Source organism: Castor canadensis, chromosome 3, assembly GCF_047511655.1.
Source record: "Castor canadensis chromosome 3, mCasCan1.hap1v2, whole genome shotgun sequence".
Lineage (NCBI taxonomy): Eukaryota > Metazoa > Chordata > Mammalia > Rodentia > Castoridae > Castor > Castor canadensis.
The window spans coordinates 47,888,036-47,908,885 of NC_133388.1; positions in this window are offsets into that span (position 1 = coordinate 47,888,036).

Below are 20,850 nucleotides of genomic sequence, written 5' to 3' on the forward strand. Positions count from 1 at the left end.
AAGACAGTGAGGGATCAGGAGTGGGCAAAAAGGGATACTATGAGGAATTTGATGATTCTATATCTTGCCAAAGCAGCTTCAGGAGAAGAAACAAACCTTGGTTTCCTTCCTGTTGTCCTTCCACAGAGGTTCTAGAAAGTTCCCAGAAGTAGGTGGCAGATATTAAAGCTGGAGTTTCCAATTGATAATAGAAGTTTAGGGTCATGACTATTTTTTCTATCTTCAGTAAAGACCACTTCTATCTATTTGGGTGTTTTGTTTTCTTTTAAGTAGGAAATAAGATAATGTAAACTAAATATAACCTATAATAGCAACTACTCACAGATTTTTTTACAAGTCAAATTTTAGACAGCCGTGTTTATTCCCACCAGTTTGGAGGTTGCTAAATATCTCAATAAAACTAAAAAAACAAACCAAATGAAACCTTAGAGGTGTTCTCATGGAGAACTTTTTATTACTTGTACAGAAAGTTTGGTGACTTGGAGATCCTGGGTTGTACGCAAGGTATTCGAGGCAGGAAAACAATTGGTTTCATGACTTCTGCGGAAAATACCGATCACGGAAACTAGAAATGATATCAAAGTACTAATCCAATTTATTTGTTTCTCAGATGTGAAACAAAAAATATATACTATGTGCCTGACTGATTTGGTACTGATAACCATAATAAGTCTTACAAATTTTTAATGAATTGTTCTTATAACATCTGCCAGACTTTTCTCCTGCCAGGTGATCTGGGAACTATGAATGGAAGAGTGGAATGGTTTTTGGCACGTCTTTTCTCGTCTGTAATGTGGTAATGGACGTGGTTGATAGGCAGCCACATCCTCTGCATGCTGACCCTGGGTGTGCAGCCAAAATGCCACTCCTGGGATCCTTTGGGAGACAGTGTGGGAAAGATATTGAGGAAGTTCTTTCTCATGAGACCAAAAATGTCATTTGGATAATGCATCTGGACGTAGTTCTTCACAAAATGAGAAGTCTAGGATACACGCTTAATCTCAGATCCTCCCTACAGTATGGCATTGTGGAATTGCAGCAAGCTGCTCAGGCCACATTTTCCTGATCTCTTCCCTCAATGATGAGAAGTGAAGAGATGAAGGACAATGCACTTTGCCACGGACATGAGAAACACCTCCCAAACTAACTTTACCTCAAAATCTTATAATTTTATTGAGTAATAAATGAGTATAGATTTTTGGAAGGTGATTTCTATATACATATTTCCATTTTATCAAAAAATTTGAAGCTCTTTTTGAAACTCTGGGAATTTATTATAATAGATCAAGAAATCAAAGATTAATTGACCTTTTCTGCAGTAATGTAAGAACCATACCATGGACTCAGCAAGAGTCATAGCAGTCAGTTTAATTTACTGTATTTACACTATCCTTTCTAATCTAGGTTGGCCATGTTTGTCTTAGGAGGTCAACTCCATGGGGCAGGTGATTTGTCTCATTCACCTCAGTATTATGACTCTATAAAGCTGTGTCCATCAGACAAGGGACTGATAACCAGAATATACCGGGAACTTAAGAAACTAAACTCTCCTAAAATCAATGAACCAATTAAGAAATGGGCAAGTGAACTAAACAGAACTTTCTCAAAAGAAGAAATTCAAATGGCCAAAAAACACAAGAAAAAGTGCTCACCATCTCTAGTCATAAAGGAAAGGCCAATCAAAATCACACTAAGATTCCACCTCACCCCTGTTAGAATAGCCATCATCAAAAACACCACCAACAACATGTATTGGTGAGGATGTGGGGAAAAAGGAACCCTAGTCCACTGCTGGAAGGAATGCAAGCTGGTGCAACCACTCTGGAAAAAATTTGGAGACTTCTTAAAAATCTAAATATAGACCTGCCATATGATCCAGCAATCCCACTCTTGGGGATATACCCAAAGGAATGCAGCACAGGTTTTCCAGAGGCACCTGTACACCCATGTTTACTGCAGCGCTATTCACAATAGCCAAGTTACAGAAACGACCAAGATGCCCCACTACTGATGAATGGATCAAAAAAATGTGGTACTTGTATACAATGGAATTTTACTCAGCCATGAAGAAGAATGAAATCTTACTATTTGCAGGTAAATGGCTGGAACTGGAGAACATCATTCTGAGCCACGTCAGCCAGGCTCAGAAGACCAAAAATTGTATGTTCTCCCACATATGTGGATTTTAGATCTAGGGCAAATGCAGCAATGTGGTTGGACTTGGATCACATGACAAGGGAAGAGCACATACGGGAGATATAGGAATAGGTAGAAAACCCAAAACATGAAAGCGTTTGATGTGCCCACTCCAGAGGAACTAATACAGAAACCTTAAAGCAGCAGAGGTTATTAACATGAGAAGGGGATCAGTAACCAGTGTAAAGATAAGTTAGAGTTGAATCAACATGGGTTGTAACACATGTGTACACAAAAGCAATGCTAGGAGTATTTCTGTATAGCTATCCTTAACTCAACTAGCAAAAATGCTTTGTCTTCCTTATTATGCTTATGTCTTTTCTTCAACAAATTTAGTGGTAAGGGCAGAACAGGATCTGCCTGGAAGTGAGGGGGGCAGGGGGGAGAGGGTGGGGGAAGGGGGCAGGGGGAAGAAATGACCCAAACAATGTATGCACATGTGAATAAATGAATAATTAAAGAAAAAGGCTGTGTCATGCACTCTACTGTAGATGTGTAATGAAATTTGGTTGAATAAGTGTCCATTTTTAAAAAACACATCAGAGTGAGGCAAAAAATACTTTAGTTTTGCCATTAGGTCCAGAAATGGCTTTCAGAAATCTTTTTTGATAATTACAGGAGACAGTAGGAGATTTGGGGGTCTTTCATGTCATCAAAGAATACAGAGTCTGGAAATACTCAGGAGTCAGGGACTTTGTCCATTCCTCTGACTCTGATCAGACACCTGAATCCTTTGTTTTTTCTCATCTTAAATGAGTTTAGGAGAGAAGATACCCATTTTTCCCTACAAACCTGCTGCAATTGATATTTTTTTCTCCTGCATCTAACCTAAAACTATTCTGTTATCAAGAGCTTGCTTATTTATCTATTTATCTGCTCCTTAGTGCAGAAGAAAAAGGGGTTTGTCAATATACTTTAAACTCGTATTTTTAGGAAAATTATTAACTTGGTCCCCCATTTTTCTCTTCAAACATCAAACAACAATATTTACATATACTCAATTATGGGTCTAGCACTCATAGCATGAAGCTTTCCCGTAGTTTCATGCCTTATATATAACAGTCTTGGTAATACTTCTCATTCTTTTCTATATCTTCAGTTCCTCCACATCTTGCTTAAACTATGAGTCCACAAAATTGGGTCTGGTATGGCGAGTGTCTTGGGGGAAAACAGCTTGTGCCTAGGCTTTTCAGGGAGGCCAACACTGTCTTTTATTCCAACCCAGAAAAAGGGTTGCTAATAGATGAAGCCCCTATGTAGATGTAGCAGTTGGAGATAAGCTTACTGCCATAAGGAAGGGAGAAGAAACAATGTTTTCCAAAATGTCTACACTGTGATATGTTTGTTTCATAAAAACTCAAACGTTCAAACTGTTCAGCATTTTTTAATTTTGTTTGGTCTTGTATTAGAGACTTATTGCTACCGTTGTGTAACAAACATTCTAACTCAGTAGCACACAGTATCAAGCACTTGTTCTCACGCTCATGGGTCTGCTGTTCACCTGCAGTTCAACCGATTTAGCAAATCCAGGCTGGCATTGATTGGGTGGCTTGGTTTTAGGCTATGAGTTATCTGAGCTTCTGTCTCCAAGATGTGGCTGGGTCCATCTCTACTTCAAATGTTCTCTCATCCTCCTTTTGCCCAGTGGCTACCCAAGGCATGTTGTTCTCACAAAGAGATGCAGCAGTGTAAGAGGTAAGTGCATGGGAGTCTTCTGTTCACTGCTCATCTGCTAAAATTCTTTTAGTTAAAGCAAACCAGTAACTTGGTACAATATCAACATCAAGTCCAGGATCAATAGTAGAAGAGAGGGATACTGCACCCATTGTGAGAGAGGCAGGGAGTATTTGCTGAACAGTAATATAAACTATCACCCAGCCCATGAGTTTATGAATTTACAGGAATGTTGTCTGTTTACTCACTACTGCATCCCTAGAACCTGGCATTTGTAGTGACTCATTGATTATTTATCAAATACATGAGTGAATGAGGAAGCCAATGATATAGCCCTGGCAACAGCAGACTAAAAATAGTATTAACGGCAACAGAGTAGCATATATTCCTTCTAACAAAGGCATTTATTTTAATAAAAGATATTTTAAAAACATGGCCACAATTTGTACCAAGATAACTGCACATATATTCATGTGTCTGCATTCACTTATCTTTTGTATTTGTTCTACCACTGTATCCTCGTTAGCCAAGTTTAAGAGGCACCACCCCAATCAGAAGCCCTCTTCACACTGGTAAACATAAAGGCATCCTGTGACTTCAGTGATGGTAGAGCCTGCCTGCAGTCTGCTGTTCTGTTCCTGAGTCTCTTCACCTGACCAATGATTTGCTGAACATGAATCACCTGCCAGTGATTGCTGCAGGCCAACTTTCCCCTGTTGCTGTGGTCCTGATCAACTAGGTCACATGGCTTGAAGCTGTGCTGCAGGGAATATTTCAGGTGTGTCTGACATCCAGTCCAGTTAGAGTCAGCCAACACAACTCGTGCTTTTAACTCCCTGCTGTTGCAGGTCTTTGTGTTGTTATGGGAAGCTGAGCCCAGCCCACTGCTGCATTACATGGCTGTGTTAGTGAGCCTTCCTGGTTATGCATGCTGACTACAGTTTCTGGAGTCACTGATGAATGGCCCTAGGAAACCACATAATTTATCTAAGGCCAATCTAAAACTAGCTGCTAAATAAGTGCTTGAACTGTTTTTAATTTGGTCTAGACTAAAAAAGAATGTAGAAGAAAACCCAGGGTGATTGCTTCACATATCTCAACAGAATCTGGGGCCTGTAACTTACCTGTCTTGTTCAACATTGTCATCACAGTGACTAGTATCAGGAATGGGTCATGTCATATATTCAGTTATTATTCTTTGAATGTATGAAAGAAAGGCATATACATTCTCCAAATTATTGATATTTGTCTTTAAATAATTGTTCCCAATATGCCATAGTATGGATGTTGCCAAATTAGTAATCTTGAACATTAAAGGATTTCTGATTCGATAAGTTCTGTGCTTAGAGCATTAACTGGCATACAGTAAACATGGCTATTTGATAAAGTAAAATAAGTTCAAAACAAAAATGAGTGGCTTTCTTGTTTTTTGTTTTTATTTTTTTTTCTAATTTTGAACAGAGTTCAAATAGCCTAACGACTCTATTGTGGCTTCTTGTTTTTCCAGGTAGATTATATCACATAAAATGATGATAGGATTACGATAGCAATAATATAATAATATCATCTACTATTTATTGAGCATTGCTGCATAGTACACATCATGCTAAGTGTTTTACATTCACTATTCATTTAATTTTTAAAACAAATATATGCAATAGAGCATATTGTTATTACCTATTTGTAAAAGCCCCCCATGACTCTCAAATAGTAAATGATGAAGCCAGTCTTCCTGATTCCAAAAGCTGTGTCTTTTACAACTATTTCCAACATGGAAGGGGAATACTTTTCGGGTAGAAGTACCCTTTCTTTCTCTGTTGAAGACATGCTGATCTCAAGTGCCAGCTGAAAAAGGAGCTTAGGCTTTACAAAGTGCCTCTGGAAACTCTCTCCTGTCCTAGGCAGAAATTAAGAAAGATCTGTGGCTTTGCCATGTTTCTTAGTGGTTTGGTCTGAACTTCAGGAAGAACACCAGTTCTTCTTGTAGGAACCCTTTTAGGCCCTTCTGGCTTAGACTCTGTCTTGAGTAAGTATAAAGAGAGATAGCAATAATGTCTGCAGTGAACTTACTGAAGTAGAGTGAGTCTTACAACAAATACTTCCATGGAGGACTTTTTAGAGTTTAACTGAGATGCCAGAAGCAATTGCCAAGAAGCAGACCACTGCAAACTTTGCATAGTTAGCCATGACTTTGTCTCATTCTACAGAGGGTAAGGTATTGAGGTTCCCTCTTGGGAACAATGCCCACACAAGACTGCATGCAGGCTGACAGTAGCTCTACTAATCCTTACCTTACCTCTGACACTCCTGGACAGATTCTGTTACTGGAGCTCTGTAAGCAGTAGCTTGCTTGATAGCAGAGAGAAAAGGGGCGCTCAAGCTTACAGTTCTCTGATCCCTGTAACTCCTCCCTGAGATGACTGATGCTCATCCTTCAAAGTGATACCTCTGAGAGTTATGTTCTCCCTTCACAGAGAAGCTGCCCATCCAGAGGGCAATGACAGGCTCTTTCTCAGTTTTCAGTCTCAGTGGACAGCACAATTTCCTAGATGACAAAAGGACACTGCAGTTATCAGAAACAGTGGGACAGTTGCAGAGAAGAGCCTTTATTACTCTGGCCTGACTCTGTGTTATAAGGCATGAGGAAAGCAGCCTGGGCCCAGAGAGCTTGAGTGTCACCCAGAGTTGGCTTCCCTTCCTTCAAGGGTCACCTTCCTCTCCTCTACCTGATAAAGGGGACTGTCTGTTCCACTTGGTTGTTATCTGGCCTTTAATTATTTCTCTTAGCACTTTCTCTGGTTTTTGCTTAACACTACAGGGCTGTGGGTCTCCCTCCACGTAAAGAGCTCTTTAGTGTGGGTCCTTTGAGAAAATTGTTATTTCCTTTACTGCCCCTATCCTTAAATTCCCTACAGATTCCCTAACTGAAGGCTACTGTGTGTACAGACTTTCAGCAATTTTTTTGGTTGACAGAGGAAAAGAACAACTGGGTAGCACTGAAAATGGAGAAGTAGGGAATTTTATTTTATTTATTGTAAAGACAGGGTCTCACTATACGGCCTAGGCTGGCCTCACTCTTATTGTGATGTTCCCATGTCAGCCTCTTAAAGGCTGAGATTATAGCTGTGAACCACCATGCTCATCCTAGTGAACTACTCTTACAAACTGCTATTCGTAAGTGTCTTGACCACTTGCCACATGACATTTTTTTCTGCATCCCCACCTTGTTAGGGGTCCTCTCTCTTCTCCTAGAATTTAGCTTCTCACATATTCTTTCCTCATTCCACATTAGTTCTTGACATGCTTTTGGATGACCAAAAGCTTAACAATGAACTCTGCTAAAGGACATGACCTTATACCCAGGGCTCTGCCTTTACCTATCCAGATAAGCAGCAGGCACTTGGAAATTATGTTTTCCCCCTCAATATGGTAAGGGTGAAATTCTTGGGGGTAAAGTTTCTTACCAATTGTGGTAAAGTGAAGGAAAATGGTGGGGAAATATATTAATTCCCTCCTTCTTCCTATGTCTCTCCTAGTATCTAGAAGTCCCCAACCCCTACCTCTGAGTCACATTAAGATGTTGATTTTTAAAATTCCTACTTAAGTTTAGGACAGAAATAGATCTTTTTTTCCCTTTATTGTTGTGCTGGGTGGAGGTACACTGTAGCACTTACAAAGGTTCTTACAATGTATCAAATATATCATACTAAATTCACCCCCTATACCATTCTGCTTCATGCCCCTTTCCCACAGAAATAGATCTTATGGAGGATGTTACCACTCTAATTATGAAAATGAGTTCTGCCAACAACTTGAGTGAGTTTGGAAGCAGATTCTTTCCCACTTGAGCCTCCAAATGAGAACGCAGCCCAGATGACACCTTGGTTGCAGCCTGTGAGACGCTAGGCTACACATACTGTGGCATAATAGTTACATAGTTTTTGTTCCTTTGACAGCACTGGGGTTTGACCTCAGACTCTCACATTTACTAGGCAGGTACTCTACCTCTATTTTTTTTATTGTTGTGCTGGATAGGGGTACAATGTGGCATTTACAAAGTTCTTACAATGTATCAAATGTATCATGCTTGAATTCACCCCCTTTACTGCTCTCCTTTATCCCTATCCCCAATTCCTGGAATAATTTCAATAGGTTTTTTTAATTTACATACATGTGTACACAGTTTTTGGAGCATATTCATTCTCCTACCCCCTTTCCCTGCCACTAATACCACCCCCCCCCAGGACCTGTTCTGCCCTCCTGTGCTCTGATTTTGTAGAAGAAAAAAGAAAGAAATGACATTTTTGCTTGTGTGAGATACAGGTGGTAGCTACACAGGAATTTTCCTTGTGATGTTTTCATGTAGATAGATATTATAACCTTATCAGTTCATCACCTCTATTTTTCTTCATTCTACCTTAGTCCCTTTCTTTCTTTTTTCTTTTATAGTTGTGCTTGGTGGGGGTACATTGTGGCATTAACAAAGGTTCTGACAATGTATCAAATATGTCATACTTGAATTCACCCTCTCCACAACTCTGCTTTATATCCCCTCCCCTGATTCCTGGAACAGTTTCAACAGGGATCATTTTTGCACTTACATACATGGGTACACATTGTTTGCACCATATTCTTCCTCCTTCCCCTTTCCCCACTACCTCCCCTCTCCCACTGGTGCCAAGCATCCCCCTCCCCAGGGTGGGACCTGTTTCTCCCTCCTTTTCTCTGATTTTGTAAAAGAAAAAAGATAAAAGATAAAAAAGAAAACCATGATGTTTTTACTAGTTTGAGGTAAAGATAGCTACACGGGGAGTTTCCTTGTGATATTTCCATGATTACATATATTACAACCCCAATTGGTTCATCTCCCCTAATCCTCTTCACTCCTCCCTAGTCCCCTTCCCATGGTGGCCCTGGCTAGTTTAAGGTTTCTATATTCATTCCTGTACAGAGGGTACATCAACCACATTCAAATTTTTAGTTTCTTTCCCTTGCCCTATCCCTCCCGTGTGCGACCTCTCCTTAGTGTAACCAGTGTCCTAGAATATTGCCACATTTGTTTTAGGTCTATATTCCCCATATGAGAGAGAACATGTGACTTTTGGCCTCCTGAGCCTGGTTAACTTTATTTTGCTGGAGATGATGTTCTCTGGTTCCATCCATTTACCTGAGAATGATAAAATTTCATTCTTCTCTGTGGTTGAGTAAAATTCCAGTGTGCATAAATATCACATTTTGCAATCCACTCATCAGTAGTGGGGCATCTTGGCTGTTTCCATAGCTTAGCTATTGTGAATAGTGCTGCAGTAAACATGGGTGTGTGCAGGTGGTGCCTTTGTTGTAAACTAAGTCACATTCCTTCAGGTACATCACTAAGAGTGGTATTGCTGGATCATATGGCAGATCTATTTTTAGTTTTTTAAGGAGGCTCCAACTGTTTTACATAGTAGTTGTGCTAACTTACATTCCTATCAGCAGTGTATGAGGGTTCTTTTCCCCCTACATCCTCCCCAGCATTTGTTGTTGGTGGTGTTCTTGATGGGAGCTATTCTAACAGGAGTGAGGTGGAATCTTAGTGTGGTTTTGATTTGCATTTCCTTTATGGCTAGGGAAGGTGAGCATTTTTTTAAATGTGTTTTTTAGTTATTTGGACTTCTTCCTTTGAAAAGGTTCTGTTAGTTCATTGCCCATTTCTTCATTGTGTCATTGATTTTTGGGGAGTTTAGTTTTTTGAGCTCCCTGTATTTTCTGGTTATCAGTTCCTTGTCTGATGTATAGCTGGATAAGATTTTCTCTCATTTTGTGGATGGCCTCTTCAATTTAGAGACCATTTCTTTTGTTGTTCTGAAGCTTTTAAATTTCATACAGTCCCATTTGTTGATCCTTTCTCTTAGTTGCTGAGCCACTTGAGCTCTACTGAGGAAATCCTTGCCTATGCTTATTGCTTCTAGTGTATTCCCTGCTCTTTCCTGCACTAGCTTCAAGGTTTAAGGTCTGATATTAAGATCCTTAATACACTTTGAGTTTGATACTTGTACAGGGTGACAAACATGGATCTAGTTTCAGCTTTCTGCAAGCAGATATCAGTTTTTCCAGCAACAGTTCTTGAAGAGGCTGTCTTTTCACCAACTTATGCTTTTGGCACCTTTGTCAAAAATTAGGTTGGTGGATTCATATCTGGGTCTTCTACTCTGTTCCACTGGTCTTCATATCTGTTTTTGTGCCAGTACCATGCTGTTTTTATTGCTATGGCTCTGTAGTATAGTTGAAGTCAAGCATTGTGATACCTCCAGCATTGCTTTTTTTTGCTCAGTATTGTCTTGGCTATTTGCTGTCTCTTGTGTTTGCAAATGAAGGTAGATTTTTCAACCTCTGTGATGAATGTCATTGGGATTTTGATGGGTATTGCGTTGAACATGTAGATTGCTTTTGGTAGTACAGCCATTTTTACTTTGATTCTGCCAAACCATGAGTATAGGAGATCTTTCCATCTTCTGTAGTCTTCTTTGATTTCTTTCTTCAGTGGTTTTTTTTGTTTTCCTTGTAGAAGTCATTCACATCCTTTGTTAAATTTATTCTTATGTATTTTTTTTGAAAAATAAATAAAATAATATAAATTAGTAATAAAATAAAGTAAAATAAATGATAAAATAAAAATAAATGGAATTGTTTTCCTATTATTTTTTTCTCAATCTGTTCATTGTTGGTGTAGAGAAAGGCTACTGATTTTTGTAAATTGATTTTGTATCCTGTTACTTTGCTGGAGCTGTTTATAGTGTCTAGAAGTTTTTTGGTGGAGTTTCTTAGGTATAAAATCATGTCATCTGCAGATAGAGATAGTTTTACTTCTTCCTTACCCATTTGTATTCCTTTTATTTCTTCTTCCTGTGTTATTGATCTGGCTAGGAATTCCAAGACTATGTTGAATAGAGTAGAGAGAGTGGGCATCCTTGTCTCATTCCTGACCTTAGAGGAAATGGTTTCAGTTTTTCCCAATTAAGTTTGATGTTGTCTATGGGTTTGTCATATATAGCCTTTATAATGTTGAGGTACATTCCTTCTATTCCTAGCTTCGTCAGAGCTTTTATCATGAAAGGATGTTGAATTTTATCAAAAGCTTTTTCTGCATTTATTGAGATGATTAAGTGTTTTTGTCTTTGCTTCTGTTAATGTGCTGTATTACATTTAATGATTTGCATGTGTTGAACCATCTCTGCATCCCTGGGATGAAGCCAACTTGGTCATAGCATATGATCTTTCTGATATTCTGTTGAATTTGGTTTTCTATTATTGTACTGAGGATTTTTATATCTATGTTCATTAAAGAGCTTGGCCTGTAATTCTCTTTTTTTTGTTGTTGTTGTATTCTCATCTAATTTTGGGATGCATATAATACTGGCTTCATAGAATGAGTTTGGCAGTGTTCCTTCCTTTTCTATTTCATGGAAAAGTTTAAGGAGTGTTGGTATTAGTTATTCTTTAAAGGTCTGGTAGAATTCAGAGAAGAATCCATTAGGTCCTGAACTTTTTGTTTTTGAGAGACTCTTTACTGCCATTTCAATTTCACTGTGTCTTATAGATCTGTTTAGGTAATTTATTTCCCCTTGGTTCAATTTTGGATGGTCATATGTATCTAGAAAATTGTCCATTTCTTCTAGATTTTCCCATTTATTTGAATATAGGTTTTAAAAATAGTCCCTGATGATTCCCTGGATTTCCTTGGTGTTTTTTGTTATCTCTCCCTTTTTTGTTTCTAATTTTATTAACATAGGTCTTTTTCCTCCTCATTTTAGTCACTTTTCTCGGGGATTTGTAGATCTTGTTTATTTTTTCAAAGAACCAGCTTTTTGTTTCATTGACACTTTGTATTTTTTTTTTTTGGGTCTGTATTTCTTGATTTCAGCCCTTATTTTTATTATTTTCTCCTTCTGCTTGATTTGAGTTTAGCTTGTTCTTGTTTTTCTAGGAGTTTGAGATGTAGCATTAGTTTTTTTTTTTTTTAGATCTTTCTGTGTTTTTAATGTATGCATTCATGCCTGTAAACTTTCCTCTTAAAGTTGCTTTTTCTGTGTCTCATAGCTTCTGATAAGTTGTGTTTTCATTTTCATTAAATTCCAGGAACTTTTTATTTCCTCCCTTATTTCTTCTATGATCCACTGATCATGCAGCAATGTGTTGTTCAGCCTCAAATTCTTTGAGTATTTTCTGCTGCTTCTTTTGTTGTTGAGTTCTAGTTTTACTGTGTTGTAGTTAGATAGTATGCAGGAGATCATTTTAATTTTCTTATATTTGTTGAGACTTGCTTTGTGACCTAAATGTGGTCTATTCTGGAGAGAGTTCCATGGGCTGCTGAGAAGAATGTATATTGTGCTGTTGCAGGATGGAATACTTTATAGTTGTCTGTCAAGTCATGGTGTCATTTAATTCTAGAATTTCTTTGTTGATTTTTTGGTCTTGATTACCTATCTATTGGTGTAGAGGAGTAGTAAAGTCTCCCACTACACTGTGTTGGGGGTCTATCTGTATTTTAAGTCCATTAGTATATGTGTAATGATGTTGGGTGTACCAACATTGGATGCAATAATAATTATTTCCTCTTGATGTACTGCTCTTTTCATTAGAATGAAGTGAACTTTTTTGTCTCTTCTGACTAATTTAGGTTTGAAAACCACTTTATCTGGTGTAAGTATTGCTACTCCTGCCTATTTTCAGGGGCTATTAACTTGGTAAGATTTTTTCCATCTTTTTACCCTAAGACAGTGTTTGTTTCTGTCAATAATGTGGGTATCTTGTAAACAACAGATTGTTGGGTCTTCCTTTTTAACCTAACTTGCCAAACAGTGTCTTTTGATGGGGGAATTGAGTCTATCAACATTCAGTGTTAATATTGAGAGGTATGTGGTGATTCCTGCCATTTAGTTGTTTAAGGACTTGTGTGTGTGTGCAGCTAATTCTATGCTAGTCTCTGATTACTTGCCCTTCTATTGAGGTTTAATATTTCCTGTCCTTTTGTGGTTATGTTCTGTGTGTAGGATTCCTTTAAGAATCTTCTGTAGTGGTGGGTTGGTGGTCATATATTGTTTTAGTTTCTGTTTATCATGAAAGACTTTTATTCCTCCATCAATTTTGAATGATAACTTTGCTGGGTACAGTATCCTAGGACTGAAATTGTTTTCTTTCAGAGCTTTAAATACATCACTCCATGCTCTTCTTGCTTTTAAGGTTTCCATTGAGAAATCTTCTGTTATTTTGATGGGTTTAAAAAAATCATATGTTATCTGATTTTTCTTTCTTACAGCCTCCAGTATCTCTGTGCTAGTTGTTTTAATGATAATATTCCATGGAGACATCCTATTTTGGTCATGTCTGTTTGGTGTTCTGGAGGCTTCCTGTTCCTGAGTGAGCATCTCTTTCTCAAGATTTGGAGAATTTTTTGATATTATTTTGTTGAAAGTATTACATATACCTTTGCCTTCCACCTCTTCTCCCTTCACAGGTTTGGTCTTTTGACAAAATCACTAAGTTCTTGTGTATTCCTTTTGTAGCTCTTAAGTCTTTTGTCTAAGAATTCTTGTGGTTTTTTTTCTCTTTAATATCTACTTTGTCTTCAAGCCTTGAAATTCTGTCTTCTACTTGCTCTAGTCTGCTGATATGACTTTCGACTGTATTTTTTATTTGATTTAACGAACTTTTTATTTTCAGAATTTCTGTTTGATTCTTTTTCTGAGGTTTTCCTCAGAAAACCCTCTTTCATATCTTGTGCTGTCTTTTTTACTTCATATATCTCTTTTTATAATCTTCTTAGTTTCATTTTGGAGTTTGTTGAAGTCCTCTGGGAGTACATTTAGTTGTTTCTGTGTCTTCTCAAGTTTTTTTTATCTGTGTTCTCTTGATATTCTTTGAGTTGTTTTTGTATGTTCTCTGTAAGCTCTTCTATAATTTCCTCTTTTAGCTCCTTTTTGAGCTCCTCTTTCAGCACCTCATTGACATCCTCATTAAGTTCATTGGACATACTTATCATCATTGTTCTTGGGTCAGCATCTTGGTATTCATTTCCTTCATTTTCCACTATATCATCTATTGAATTATTATTAGTCTTTTGAGGTGTTGTATTCCCTTGCCTTCTTCTGTCTGTGTTTCTATTTTGTGCCTGCTCCTGTGTTATTGATTGGCTACTTGGGGGTTTTAATAACCTGTTATCTTTCCCTTGACTTAATTACTATGCTGTGACTGGCGTAGTTATTAGATTGTTGTGCCATTTTGTTCCATGACCTGGAGGTATAATTTAGCAATAACAAATTCACAGATTCTATGCTAGACCAATTATCTACATAACATATAGAGATCCCCTTGGTGGTATTATCTGTAAGCAGTGGGTATTGGGGAGATAACAGTTATTTGGATAGAAATAGATAGTTAGGTAATTAAAAAGATGGTGCTGGGGGCAAAAAAGGAGATGATGCGGTGGGGAAGGAGTGTGAGTTGTGGGGGCTATAGGGAAATAGGGCCCTAATGCATGTTAAGGTGTAGTTCAGTTTTTGTGGGGAAAGGTACTTTTGTCAGGGATTGCAGAGGGAAAGGATGGATTGGGGTAATGTGTATATTTGATATGGTAGACTATTCAGCAAGTGGTAGGTGTGGATGAGGTAGGGGCAGAGGGGTGAAAAGTGTAGGAGATAAGGAGAGGAAGTTGAAGAAAGGAGGAGGAAGTCGAAGAAAGGGTCAGAAAAAATAGTTGGGGGAGAGAAAGGTAAGTGGAGCAAGAGAGGGCTAAGCAGGATTGATATTTGGACAGAATGGAAGAGGGAAATAAGGTAACAATGGATTGTAATGCAAAAAAAGGAGAGAAAATGAAGAGAGTAAGAATAAAGATAAGAAAATAATAGTGATTAAAGTTAAAAATGCTAAATTAAAAAGGGGGAAAAATCAGTTTGTTGAAAGCTCTGGACTTATTCCTCTTACTTCAAATCCAGGTGCTGGCGCTTTTGACAGGGACTTTCTCAGTGTCTCTGTCCCTTCTCATTGTTGGTTTGCTGGGCCGTGTGGTGATGGATGTTGCCCTTCCTTGTTAGACAGCTTTGGGGGGGAGTCAGCTAGGGTGTTTGAGCCCAAGTGCTTACTTGACGTGATGGGCTGTCTGGTGCAGGCAGGATCTCTGAACTGGTCCAGCCAGCAGGCTGGTTTGTGAGCAGTTGCTGGTCCCTTCTGCCCACAGGTCATGTTGCATTTGAGCTCTATGATTGCTTACTACCAGATTCTCAAATGTTTCTAATTTCACCAGGTGGCAGCTGTATTGGCACCAGCCCCTCCCCCAACTCTGTATTGTGCCCCACCCACAAATCCCTTTAGTTAAGCTTAGCATTCAGCCCTGCCCCCACTCTAGGAGGTCTGCTCAGCATTTCACCCCACCCTGCCAGGCAGAGGTGAATTATGTTCTCTGTCTATGGTGACCAGTTTTGTTGGGGGGTGGTGCAGTTGCCCACCAGCTGTCCTGGACTGTGTGGCACAGGGCCAGTGATCTGTGGTACTCACCTGGAAGGGTTGCAGATTCACTCCAACAGACTTTGGTCAGGTCCCGTGAGGTGCAGGTGGGCTGTGTCTGTGTGATACAGGTCCAGTATGTCACAGAATCTCATTCAGTTTGTTCCACAGTCCTCTGCTTTTTCCAAGAAAAAGAAAGAAAAAAAGAAAAAGGGAAAAATGACCAGTGGCTTTCTTCCTGACAGATCAACTGCTGTGCTGGTCCCAGTCCACACTGGAACTTCCCTGGCAGTTAAGTGCAATAAAAACCTGTTTTAAGGGTTTGTCGTTGAACTTTATGTGCACCTTCTATGTTGGCAGTAATGTAGTTGGCTAAAAAAATCAGAATTACCCATATCTAGCTATGATAACTCTGAAGTATTTTTCTGAAATCATGGAGCTCAGAGTTTCTGCTTCCCTCAGCTATCCACCATCTTGGACTTCCCTGGTACTCTACCTCTTGAGTCATGCCTCCCACCCTTGTTTTAAAATATTATTTTGTCATAATTTGTTATGTAGTATAGATAACTAATATAAACACCCACCTCACAGAGTTGTTAGAATTAAATGAGTTAAAACATTTAGAGTGTTGAGCATAGTGCCTGGCACAGGGTAAGCACATGAGAGATGTTGATGGATAAATTTTAAGTGATTTTGCAAATTTCCTCTCATAGTCGGTCAACCATAATCATTGATTGCTTACTATATACCCCCATAATCCTTTTGTCAAAACCTGGTCTAGTGGGAAAATAATTCATTAAACATATTTCTGAACATAAGGAGTGTTCTGAAGGCAAAGTCTGGCATGTTATGGGAGGAAATATACAGGAACCTTGTGTTTGCTTGGGGTCATGGAAGGGTTCATTGGTAAAGTGATGCCTAAGCAGCAATAAGAGGATCACATAGACATTAACAGTGGGATTCCTCCTAACTCTGACCAGCTTTGTCCCATAGAACATTCTGTGTTGATGGAAAAGTCCTTAAGTTCTGTCCAACACACAGCCATTACCCAGATAAGGTGAATGAGCTCAACTGTGACCAGTGCAACTGATCAATTGACTTTTAAATTTTGTTTAATGTATCTACATTTAAACAGATTACACATGTAGGTTGTGGTTACCGAATTGGGCAGTATGGGAAGGAGGGAAAGCATGTGAAAGGATCCTAAGGCTGGAAAAAGATGTTTTACTTAAGCAACTGGGAGAAGTGCAGCATGACTGATGCTGAGGCTGTTCATATTTACAGCTTTGTTATTCAGTCAAATATCAACCATACTAGTGAACATCACTTATTCTGTGCCAGTCACCATTCTAAGCATCTTGCATGTACAAACCTATTTATACCTCAAACAACTCCACAAGTGAGAACTTTCATTACCTGAATTTCCCATGATGCACTACCTGCATTACAAAGTAATGGTGAAATGAAACTAACTTCCCCCTTTGTGACATAGCTAGTGAGTAGGTGAGTTGGGCAGTCTGGGTATTGACTTTCATGCAAACAGAAAGGGATTATAAGGTATGTTTGGGGACAGAGGACTCTCATTATTTTGCATGGCCTATGTCTACAATAGAAATGAGATATCTAGCAATGGAAAAGAAATGTTTCCAAGTGGGTTGGCGGTGTATCTCACTAGTGGAGCACATGCTTAGCAAGCTTGAGGCCATGGGTTTGATACTTAGTACCACAAAGAAAGAAAAAAACGTTGCAAAGTAATGATAAACAGTATGTGCATCTATCAAGATCTTTTTGAGAAAACATATTGTCATGTGCTATGTGTCCTTTGGAAAATCCTTGCCATTATTGCTATTGACAATATCCTTGTCACAGCATAAAGGGAGGAGAGTCTTCCAACATGGAAGCTCACTCCTCTTTTGCTCTGCTATAACTTGACTGATTACTTAATAATTGTTTCTATGAACCTGGGGAAGATGTAGGGCACACTGTGATTCTTTTTTGTTTTATACTACTAATAATAACAGAACTATCTCTGCATTAGATATAAGCATTTTGATAGCTGAATTTCTGAATTGTGAAGTTAAACAATGGTTGTATGTTACACACGTTCTAGAGAACTTCTCTTTGTGTGCATTGGTATGATGTACGTACAAAAAGAAGTGCTCATTTCTGTTATCATGCACTTTCAGAAGACTCATAAAATATACCCCTTGGAGAAATGGTTTAGTATAAATATCTCCTGTGTAGAAAGGAAACTAAATACAAAACAATTTCTAACCTGTTTTGAACAGTAACCAAATTTCAAGCCCAGTGGGTATTTGGAGATTACACCACCAGAGCAAGTGGGATTACATTTATTTATTTTTAATCCCATGACTGAAAATACCTACCGGTTGATTTTGTTTTTGGTTAAAGGTGATCTTATACATGATTAAAAGGCAAAATTTGCTGAGGAGCAGCAATGCTCAGATAAACTTTGGCTTTACTTAATTGGGTTCCTGAAAATAAGAAATTCCTAAAACAGTTATATTTAGTGTTTTGATACAAAACTATTCAGGATTTGTCAATACTATCAAAAGGCCAAGGAAAATGCTATTTTTAGAAAAGCAGCTTAAATAGTAAGGGATCCTGGGGCTATCATTTGGAAGTTATTTTTATCCACTACTATATTAACTCTATCCTTGGCCTATTAGTTGAGAAGTTTCATTTCTCCTTGCATTTGTGATTTTCAAGTTTAAAATTAGTTGGAGCTTATGAATACCATAAGCAATAAAGTACAAAAATTTAGAAAGGAATATTGGTTAGAAAATAGATGAGCCTAGAGAGACTGAAAGGTAGATAGCTGAAATGAAACTGAATTAGTACATCTATTGGGGTTGAGGGAAGGAAATGATCACATTAGTATAAACCTGATCTTTGTCTCTACCATCTCAACTCTGTCTATATATTACCAGAGATTATAATAAATAACCACAGAAGATTTTTAAAATAACATTGATGAAGTCCAACCCAAGAACAGCTAAGTCAAATTTTTAGATAGCACAGATTCAGTCAAAATACAGAGGAACCATTAAAAGTGAGAACCCTGTATCTAAATTACTGTCTTTGAAAATAATATAGTGGATTATATAGTTGAAAGTTCCTTTCTTTTTCTTTCTCATTTCCATCCTACCTCATCTAAATTAAGTCCTTTGCAATTCTAGAAGGTAAGATCCTAAAATGATGTAGTACTTCCTTTGGAGAAATTAGGTGCTCAAATGGCAATGGCTTATTTATTTATTTAGATACTGGAGATTGAACTTAGGGCTTAATGCTTACTGGGCAAGGGCTCTACCACCTGAGTCAGACCCCTGGCAATGGTATTTTAGGGTTAAGTTCATTCTCATTATAACTTTTGAGTGATCAGTCTATTGAGGAGTGATCACCCCTTTTGTCACTTGAAGTCTATGGTAGTGAATCAGAAATAATATTTTGAAAATATTAAATTGATGTAGTCAGTTCCACAGTTAATTCCACTTTGAATTAATTGGCTCTTGCCACAATCATGTAAAATAACAAACAAATTTTATAGGCATATAACTATAAGTATTTATTTCTCTCACTTCTACAGTCACCTGGAGAGTCTGGCTCATCTTGGCTGGACTCTGCTTGAGGCTTCAGATCTGGGTCTGCTCCCTGTCACTCATTCTTCTTGAGTGAGTAGGCCAGATGCTGCTGTTTCTTTCTCTCTTTCCTCCCTTCTCTGCCTCCTTCTCCTTCTTATTTTTCAAATGGCAGAGGTGCAAGAAGGTATGCTGAATTGCACAAGCCCCTGCTTATATGATACTATTAGCCAAACAAGTCACATGGCCAGGTCCAAAGTCAAGGGGTAGGAAAGAGCACCCAGACTTTCATGGATGGAACTGCAGTATTACATGGCAAATGGCATGAATATAAGAAGTGAAGAATTTGGGACACCAATTCAACTAATCACATCCTTAAAATCATGTTTTATTGCAACCTTTCACTTCTGAGTAAACCTATAAGGCAACCAAGGGCAGGGGTAGGCAGAAACTTGACCTCTTTAACAAGATAATAGTCTGGAACACCATATGAGAGAAGGAGGATTTGTTAAATTCTACCATGCAATATTTTGAAAATATTAAATAGATGTAGTCAATTTCATAGTTAATTCCACTTTGAATTAATTGTCTCTTGCCACAATCACATTATATAACAAGCAAATTTTATAGGCATACAACAATTTAAAAAGCCTAGTTCCTAACAAATCTAGATTTCAGCAGTTTTGCAGAGTACAAGGAGCGCTCTGCTTTTAAGAGCTTGACCATGATTTGTGTTGTTGCACTAAAGAGTAAGTACTATGTATACAAAGTAAAGGAAAAGCCCACTTTTTTCCAGCCCAATGAATAATTAGAATGAGGAGAGACAGAAGTGGAACAAAGCTAAGAAGGCTATATTCCTATTCTCATATTTGCTAAGGTACCAAAGAGGTGTTGGGAAGTAACTGGACAGAGAGACTTCTCCCTGATTCTCACATAGGATCTTAAGAGGATGTTGCTTGGTTGTCCTGCCCAACCTAAATTACAAACGCACCAAAGTGGAAGCATAGTGTAATTGGACAGACAATGGCCATGATGTTGACTATCCTTGGAGGCTCTCATTCCCTGTGAGGCACAGAGGGGACTTAGGATTTCCTGAAGTTCCTCCAAGAGACAGAGTGTGGATCTTAGGAGGAAACTGAGAGCAGAGGTATCATGTTTGCCTTGAGAGCATCTGTGGATAAGAGAAGGTTCGCTCCCATCCCCTCCACAGAGGCCACAGGAAGACCGCCCAGCCCAGATCTGGATGGACAGCATGTGTGAGACAGAGGGTGTGTGGAGACTCAGAGCCAAGAAAACTCAGTACCTTCACCCTCAGGAGGTTATGCAATCTATGCTTCTCTTCACATACCACTCTCAATGCCATCCTGAGAGAAACTGGGGAAGAGGCACAGAAATAAGGGAGATGAGCAATTATTCAGGGAGTACCTATCAGGATTATGTAAATGATCTATTTTATTAGACTTTAAGCAAGATTGAACTAGACTTTTTCTAAATTCCAAATCCATATGGTAGGAACTCAGGAAGGAGACCAGATTAATTATAGGCAAAACAAAGAAGCAATGTTTTCCTCTGCATGTCTGAATTGCAGTGTAAGTGAAATTTGCACTCCCATTACTGCAATAAATTTCATTATTTTATTAAGGAGAAGGAAATTAATGTTTGCTTAACATTTCCTCTATAGATTAGACTTGTTTTTCTCATTTAATCCTTACAACAACATTTGCAGAGAGATGCTATTAAGCCCATTTTAAAATGGAGTTTTAGGCTTAAAGAAGTTAATTATGTTGGCCATACACACATACATCAGAGGCACAACAGTTATTCCAACTGTGTTCACTCCTAGTCCCTTATTATTCACATGTAGGAACATTTCATTTATTTAAAAATTTGTGTGCTACTT